The following is a 9,161-nucleotide window of genomic DNA, read 5'->3' on the forward strand; positions in this document are numbered from 1 at the left end:
TATCTCCAGCGAGTGCCTCAGATCACTGGATCTGGATTACAGCCTGAGGGCTACAACAACATCAGTGGAAACTCCAGAGAGCAGAGCAGATCTTCTGGAGTGCCACTGGCTGTACAGAAGAAAGGTCTTCATTTGCTTGGTTTGAAGGGCTCTCGAAAAGGAAAATTACTTGGAGCACAGAAATAATGAAAAGTGTCACTCTTGCTCTCAGCTGCGGGATTTTATTCTCCCCAGTGGGGTGCAACATTTACCTCTGTCTTGGCTATCCGATGAAGGAAAAGACGCAGTGAGTCTGCAGTCACATCTGATCTGCCACAGCCAGCACAAACCTGGCAAAGGTGATGGAATTTGTCATCCCCCAGGACTACGAAGGGCACGTGAACTTGTAGCCCCTGCCACCACCCGCACAGACACCCGCAGAGGCCACGCAGGGTCACAGCCCTTGAGTCTGAAGGGAACTGCTGCATGTACCAGCATGAGGCACGCTAACAAAACAGCAGCCAGTGCTGCTGCTGCTTTCTGCCATCACTACCACTGTGAGAAGCAGAAGGCTTGTGGACGTGGGGTGACACTGCCAACGCTGAAAGTATCCACATCCCCTTTTCAGAAATGCCCTGCAGATCTGTGCTGCCACAGGAACATGGCACAGAGGTGGTGAGACACCTCCAAGGAGGCTGGCACAGCCTAGGGACCAGCTCTAAAAAAATCAGCAGTCACATCCCTGTGATGCTGCCCCTGACCTCACCATCCCATCCCATCTCACCAGGGCGACTCGGTGGAGGTTCATAGTGCATGGGGGATCCACAGCTTCAGAGCTGGTTTGGTGTCCGATCTCAGCCCTGCTGCTGAGGCACAGCTGTCTTGCAGGGCCTCGCAAGGTGTCTCTGCCCAGAACTTCCCAAAGGGTCAGCTTCCAGAGCAGTAAATGTTTGCCAATGTGTAATATCTGCCTTTGCCCTACGTGGCGGCAGTATTTTCGAAATAGGATTTAAACTCCTTTGAGGATATAATCCCAACAGGCAGTTATGCTAAGACCACCAAGCACATACCAGGCAAATAACATTAGCAAATTCTAAAACAAGTGCATATGTAACGTAATTTACACTTATCAGGAGGGCACTTCATAGAGCAGGAAAAATATGAATTGGTCTGCTAAGACCAGCATTTGGGGAAAACAAAAAGGTCTTGGAAGAACTGTAGATGCTTTCCCTTACCAGCAAGCTAGACATACCAGCACACCCTTTAAAGCTTCTGGTTGTCACCCTGCAAGCTTGTTGATTTTCCTGTGCTCTCATCTGGAGTTGCTAGGATGAGCACAGGAGTCACGCCTGAATCCCTGTATTGTAGTGGCAGTGCAGGTTTCCTGCTGGAGGATGGTGGAGATGCCAAAAGGCAAAGAATCCGGCCTTGCTGCTGGTGTCAGTTCTGACAGCAAGCCACCCAGCTGCCTCAGCTGAAAATTAGTCTCTCTGTCTCTCCCGTCCTGATGAATATTGATGAACTTCACAGCATCAAACGAAGCAAAGGCAGGACAGCTGTTTGAAGGGACAAACACTTCAGCTCTGGATTGGAAAGAAAGGAACAGACGCAGACAGGGGAGTGGCTGCGATGAGCCAAGGCAGCCTTCTCCCTCATTTGTCAAACTGTGATTTACAGACACGCTTCCATTCACCCTGTGGCTGCCATTTTCCACATCCTATGTCCACAAATCTCTCGTGCTAATTAGATAGGCAATATGTGGGCTGCCTCCTCTATAAAAAGCTGCTCTGAACTGGGATGCTTCCCAGCTCATTTTAATAAATCATGACTGTAATTAAATTCTTTTGCTGTATATTTCTGCAATAAAATCTGTATCATTCACTTTTTAGCCTTTTTTTTTTTTTTCTGGCCGGCCACCTATCATTTTGTCTTGCTTCTGAAGCTGCTTTTCCTGCCTGGTCATTTGAAGAGTACCATCTGCTTGGAACCACCAGTCCAATTCCTCTTCTTTCTCCTTGTCCACACCTTCAGAGCCTTTCCTTGTTCTGTCCATCCCCAAAGCCCCACTCATGCTTCCAGCCACTGCCCCTACCATCAGTGACTACTTCAGCTCACCCAATTTTCAGCTCAACAAGGCCATCCCACTGCCTCAAGGGCCACTTTTACCAGCGTGCTAACAAGTGAACCTGACACAACTCCTTCCCAACCCCTTCTGTGCTGGCAGGAGATGGGGAGGAAGCCCTGAGCTGGGTGCTCACACTCCTTTGGGTTTGGGGAAGCAACAATTTGGCTTGAAATGATTACAGCCAGCATGCCAGCCAGCTGGCTGCAGCCACCTCAAAGCAAACACAACTGCCTGAAGCAAGGGTTGGTAATGTCAGTCATGATGGACAGGCAGTGTGCTGGCTAAGCAGCACGTTTCATTATTCATTTTGCTAACTTACCTGAAAGAAATTGGCCAGAAGCAACAAAAAAAAGAACCTGCGATTAGAAATAATTCTCCGTCTTTTCATGGGAGCAGCAGTTCTGAAGCCTCTGATGGCCAAAGCTCACACCACGTTGGCTGTAGCCCATGGCAGCTCAGCAGGGCAGGACTCAGGTGGACAAGGGAAGCTCACTGGGCCCAAGGCACCATCCTTCACTGGAGACCGTGCCATGAGGTATGGAAACCACAGCTCTCAGAGCTGTGCCTGTGGTGGTGCCTTGCCAGGACTCTCGGCCTCCTGCAGGCTGCACCTTTTAGCTACAGACTTGAGGGCCTGGACAGAACGTAATTAGTAGTATCGTTATTTTTTAGCCATTGAAGTAAGAATTTTGCATGGAAAGGATAATTTTCTAACCAGTTCTGTCAGCAGAGACCTTGAGGCAAACAGAAGCACAGACACTTACACACAGGGTCACTGACCAGAGCGAAGGCTGTGGGTACAGCTGGGAGGAGAACCCAAGAGCCTTCATCCTCAGCTTTAAATCTCACTCCATCACCAGCTTTCACTTAATTTTAATATAGATCCTGTCAATCCTAGTGCCTAGAGATAACAAGGCTGACCTCAGGAGCCACATTTTGGCTTAATGGAAAAAACCTAAATGACAAAGGAGACGTAAGTGAACTAAGAAGCTGGACAGGATCTGGGTCTGCTAAAACAGTGTGAACATCGAGTCTTTTCCTTGGTTTAAAAAAGCATTTCCAAGACAGGGACGCATGAAGCAGAATCTTGTTTTGTGCTCCTTCAGGAAACTTCTTTATAACTTTTTTTTAACGGGGTCATGTTTAAAAGGGAGAGCCCCTTGTCTTTCACCTCCTCAAAAGCATGCTGTAAAAAGCGCTAATGTATGAGGTTATAATATAGTGTGGGTATAAAACATTCATTCATATATATTTGTTCATTTCAGATTCAGAATAGACTGAGATATGCCTCTTTTTGCACAACTCCAAGCTCAGCTTTGAACATGTAAGTGGGAAAATTAACATTAAAATGAAGCCTTAAACTGCGGTTCCTTGAAAGATGCAGAGCATGAGGAATTCAAATGGTTCTCACTCAGTGACCCAGTTAAAATATACAGCTCAGGACTGCAAATTGGTGGCAGGCATTTCAGGGACATCAGGAGGTGGAGGCTGCCTCTGCCCTTCTCCAGCTTAGCTGCAAGCTGCTCTCCCAAGGCAGGCCCCAGAAACAAGCAGGTGGCCAGAGCAGGTTTCCCTAGAAGGTGTTCCCATGAGGTGGGATTATCCTCAGGCTTTACCAGGTAACAGGAAAACACTTGAGATTGAGGATGGGCTCCACGGAGAGGTGGCGAGGTATCATACGATCATGGGTAACATCACGTAGGTACCACTTGTATTGAAAATGCAGCTGCTGCTCCACATTAATACAAAGTCAAAATGTGTTCTATCAGATGAAGGAGAAATAACATCTCGGCATTTCCTATTATGTAAAAATGGCTTTGTTGAAAGAGGCAATATCTGAGTTCGGGGAACAGAGAAAATGAACTCCTTTTTTTCTTTTCTATTTATTAGAAAAAGCATACTCTGACTACAGCAAGCAATCAAGTGAGCTAACATACAGCACTGTAGCACAGCGCTGTACAAAACCAGTGTCCTTGCCCTGCAGAAGGGTAGCAGAGCACACCATCAGCGTGGGGGGCCTCGTGAAGCTTTGCCCTCAGGACCCCTGAGTTGCCTGCCTTCCTCCAAGAAAACTCATAGACCATTATGAGGGAAGCTAAAGTGACAAAAGTTGTCATCTTCTCCACTATGTCTTTTGTCTCCTAGTGACAAGCTGCCTTATTCTTAAGGCAAAGTGCAGGAAAAAGGGAAGCTTACAGCCACTGCAGCACCGCGAGGATGGATGCCAGGAGCGCCAGCCCCAGCCCTGTCAGTGAGAGCCACAGCAAAGCCTTGGTTTCCCTGTGGATTATCTGCTAGGGGAAAAGAGCAGCATGGATCTGGCAAACTTACATGTTCTCAGTGGAAAAAGACATCACGGCTACGTTCCTCTTCTTTGCATTATTAGCTTCGGGTTTTGTTTCTTTTTTCTTTCACATCCATCCACAGCTGCTGGGCAGGGTCTGAAGGAGGCCCCCGTGCAGTAGGCGTGAGCGTGACCTTTCCGTGTTACACAAAGGATGAGCCGTGGCTGAGATAAGCAGCTCTACAGCCCCCTGCCTTTTCTCCTCTTTCTGATCCTCTCAGCCATACCCCAGCCAGGCCTGCTTTTCCAGGGACAGGAAGCAAAGTCAATGTAGTGAGGGAGATTGGGGAATCAAATGGCAATTTATGGTTAGAAGGCAATATGAAAGCAACTTGATGGTTGTACTGCTACTAATACAGCCAGGTGTCAGCTCTCGTTGTGATGGCACATTCTTGACTCATGTTCAGCTTGATGTCTGCCAGGACCTCCAGGTCCTTTTATATAAAGCTGATTTCTAGCTAGCCAGTCCCCAGTTTGTACTGTTGTGTGAGGTCACTGTTTCACAGGTGGAGGGCTTTGCATTTGCCTTCTTGAACTTCATGATGCTTCTGTCATCTGATTTCTCCAGCTTGTTCACAGCCCCCTGAATGATGGCAGCCTGGCCCACTAGCATATCAACTACATCCAATGTATAAAATAACTGCAAGCAGCATCATGGGCGATATGATAGTCAGCTTAATGGCACTGTATAAACTGAGAATGCAGCAGGACTGACAGCTATGCTGCATTCATCCTTTTACGAGATGTAAAAACACCCCGTGTTGCTGTCCTTCACGGGGTGGTTGATGCCCTTACTTTTGAAGACGAAACCAAAGGATGATGCAGTTTACAGAAGGAGCTTACAGAATTCCTCTGAGAAGATTTAGCAAGGGGTAGTAGAATTAAGGTGCCTTTTTATCTCTATCTCCACTCCCAGAAATCAAAATTGTTAACATCAGCCCAAAGCATGAAGCACATCATCTAATCTGGGGAAAAAAGATGCACTTTCCTGTGACCTTAACTCAGTCATATAGGTCAGGCAGCAAAAATGAGCTGCTTAAAATAACATCTAAGCTGAGCTTCACTGCTCCTCTACATAGGCATTTGTCCACAGGAGGGAGAAAAAAAAAAAGCTCTATTTCCTTTTTGAGAGCTGCTAATAAATGCTACATTTTGTCTCCAGAGCTGCTTAGTCATTCAAATAAAGACAACAGCTAAGTAACAACAAGCAAGAATTAAATGGAAGATAATGCTGTGGTCTTAGCCATGCAAAGCCTAAATGTTCATTGCTCAGAGTGACGGGGGAAATGGTTCCTCTCCAAGAACTGTGCTGACAGCAATATCTGCACCTTCCTCTTCCTGTTTTCGCTCTTCCCACACAGCAGTGGTTTCATCTGGCCCGTTTGGATCATCTATCACGGCATGTTGAAACACCACGCAGTAAATCAATGGAATCAATTCTTGAATCCATTAGAAAGAGTCAAGTGCATGCTTAGAAAAATCCAAAGAAAATTTGGAGAAACTTACCAGCTCAAAGGGAGACATGGGGCAGTTTCCAATGGTCAGACCCAGATGGCAGAATAGCAACTGTGAGGACTTGTCTACCTGAAAGAGAGGGTTGGCAGCCTGTACAAAGGATGGAGACTCCTGCTATCCCTGTTTCATGTTTCATGAAACATGCTGAACATGTTTCCTACTTACCTACAGCCTCCCCAGAGAGGTGCTAAAAAGTGAATTTGTGGAGTATGAACAAACAAGGAAACAATAAATCAGACAAAGAGACCTCAGAGGTACCTCCCAAACCCAAAGGGCTCAGAAATCTATCATGTGCTTAAAGCCCAGTGCAGAAAATCAACCCCTTCCTGGGCAGCTCTGAGCACCTCAGTGCTGAGTGGTGGGGATGGTGGGATTTTGACTTCCTCGTGAAGGCCACTGCTCTGCAGGAAGAGGTTGTTCAGTTCACTGACAGCGTGGGGTAAGCAACTGATAGGAAAGGGAGTAAGCCAAGGACAGTAACTACGCAGTTAGGAGAGGGAGGAAGAGAGAGAAAGGAGGCAAAGCATGGAAAGGAGTGCTTGGTAGTATGAAAAGCAGCTATTTCAAAAAGCAAAGGACACAGAGAAATTATACAAACTAGTTAGAGGAACAGCTCTACTTCTTAGCCTGGTAAATGCGCGCCCAGCCAGTCCTTAAACCTGGACATGTGCACCACAACTCCACACTAGCCTTTCTGTTTTTTTCCTCTCTCTCTCTGAGGTTGCAGAGCTGGGGGAGAGACTCCCCACCTGGGAAGAACTGCAGGAACTCAGCCATGGCTCCTGCCCAGAGCCTGCAGGCTGAGGAGTAGCAGAGGCTGGCTCAGGAACCACCACCTCTCACTGTGGTGTGTTGCTGAGGCACCTAGCTCAGCACCAAGATGGGCAACAGCTCTGGGCCACCTTCCTTTCTTCCCCTTCTCTCTCCCATGAATGCTGAGCTGCCAGATTCAAAATCTAGATTTCCCAAGTTCAAAGCAGAGCGGGCATTTGGGATCCACCATCTCGCTGCTATGAGGAGTGGCAGAAGTGTGTCAGCTCCACTGGGTAACCTTGCCTCCAGACTTGGCAGGGAGGACCCGCTAGGGTGCTCAGGCATCCAGGAAAACCCACGAGCTTGAGGTCAGAAGACCTTTTCACTCAACCAAGGCAGATCGTGGCTCTGCAAGAAGCAGATTCCCGACCTCTGTCTCCCACTGACTTCAGGATTCAGCAGATTCCTGCCTCCTATGGCACCTCACCACTGGGAGAAGCTGCTGCTCTTGGCTGCCTGCTCCTGAAAACGTTTCCTGCTGAGCCTCAGGCCACATCCCTTCTCCAAGGTTCCTTATGCCAACAGCTCTGCACAATGCAGAGCGAGGGAATAGCTTTGACACTGAAAAGGAATTTCATTATCCTTGCAACCCCAGGACGTCTGCAAGCAGTTTCCGCCAAGAAAAAACATAAACATACATTTCAGCCTCATCAAAACAAACTCTCTTAGAGGAACTCCGCTTGGAACAGCTCTTGCCAGCAGTGGGGAAAGGAGATGCTGCCACAAACCACTTCAGTGACCGAGTGCTCGGCAGGGTCAGCTGTGATGTGGGAAAACCCTTTCCCTGAACTAGGGCTGGACCCATGGATTCCAGCATCTTTGCTATGTCCTTGCTAGGTAACGTGGGTCCTTTTGCAACCTCCCTGTTTTGTGGCACAGGAGGAAGCTGCCATTACAACACCCAGTGAGCTCCCAGCTCTGAGATCTAATAAGCAGGAGCTGGAAGTTCTGTGCTGTTCTTTAAAAGTCTGCTGCTTTAAATTCAGCTGCAGGGACTCGTTCCTACGGTAGAAAACAGTCCTTCTGCTGGAGTCAGATCTAAGCTCAAATAGCTTTGCTCTGCTGCTTACCCCAGGACATTGCCTGATAATAATCCTTTTGCACATGGCCACTTCCTTGGGGTTCCTGCTTCCATGGCTCCGCTCGCAAATAATCTGAATGCCTCCTTTGCTTTTCAAAGAGCCTCCCTCCTTCTCTCCAAAGGAGAAGCTAATCTGCTCATTTCTTCATTTCCATCCGGTGAGCCATTAAACCCAGGGAACAGAGTCTGTGTCATAGAAATTCACTGAAGTACCCGCTGCTAGACCTGCCTGAAGGGTATCTTTTGTCCTTGTTCAGCTCCTATGCTCGCTTTATCCCTTGGGTGCAACGTACACCATGCAAGTACTGTTGGCTTGTTATCCCCAGGACAAAGAAAAAATAAATAAAAATTAGCCTAATCACAGCGAAATGACATATATTGGCTCATCAGCCATTTCCCCTCCTCCACAATATCTTTTGTTGCAAAAAGGGTGCCAAAATGCAGAAGAAAGCCTTTGTTTGTCTTTCAGACGTGGAGAACCTGAACTCACTCCTCCGCCAAATCTGCAAGGCTACCTGTTCCCTCCCCAAACAGAAAGCCACCAACCTTGCTCGGTCTCTGCCTGACAGCCACCCAGAAGGATCCAAGCAAGAGTCGGAGGCCCAATAAAATAGATGTTGTGCCTCGCTCTGAAATAGATACGGCAAGATGAGCTGGCGAGGAAGAAAGAGTCAATTTGTCTCGAGCCCCTGTAAAATCCCAGACTGTGTTCTCAGTAATATGATCAGATTTGGGGCTAGATGATCAGCTTTGGCAGTTCTAATAGAGTCTGTCTGCCAGTACTGTAATTGTAAACACAACCAACATCTGAATATAATAATAATAATGATAAAAAGTAATGTTACCATGGCCCACACCCACTGGGATGTCTCATTTTTGCTTTGGCTTTAGGATAAAGGGCGATGAGGATGTTTGGATCAGCAGCTTCATTTCAGCCAGTGTTTCTGATAAGTCTGTCACCACATTTGTCTCTGGAAAATATTAAGCACAACATAGAGCTCGTTCCTCGATGATGTACAAGCAGCTTGTTTTTCTCATTTCACCACAAATCTTATTTATATATACACTGCAAATAGATTGATACCACACACAGAGCACATCTATAGGGCCTGATTTGCCAGTGTTATATTAGATTTACGGCCTTGTAATTCCATAGACTTTAATGAGTTTTACCAGACTAAAGCTGGTTCCTAAAGAGAAAGGATATATCATGAACATGCACATATTACTTGTATACCCACCCAGAAATGTTAGTACAGGCAGACACCTGGCACAGATGACAGCAGTTAAATTTGCTTCGCATT

This window comes from Netta rufina (genome assembly GCF_964035555.1).
Source record: "Netta rufina genome assembly, chromosome: 1".
Lineage (NCBI taxonomy): Eukaryota > Metazoa > Chordata > Aves > Anseriformes > Anatidae > Netta > Netta rufina.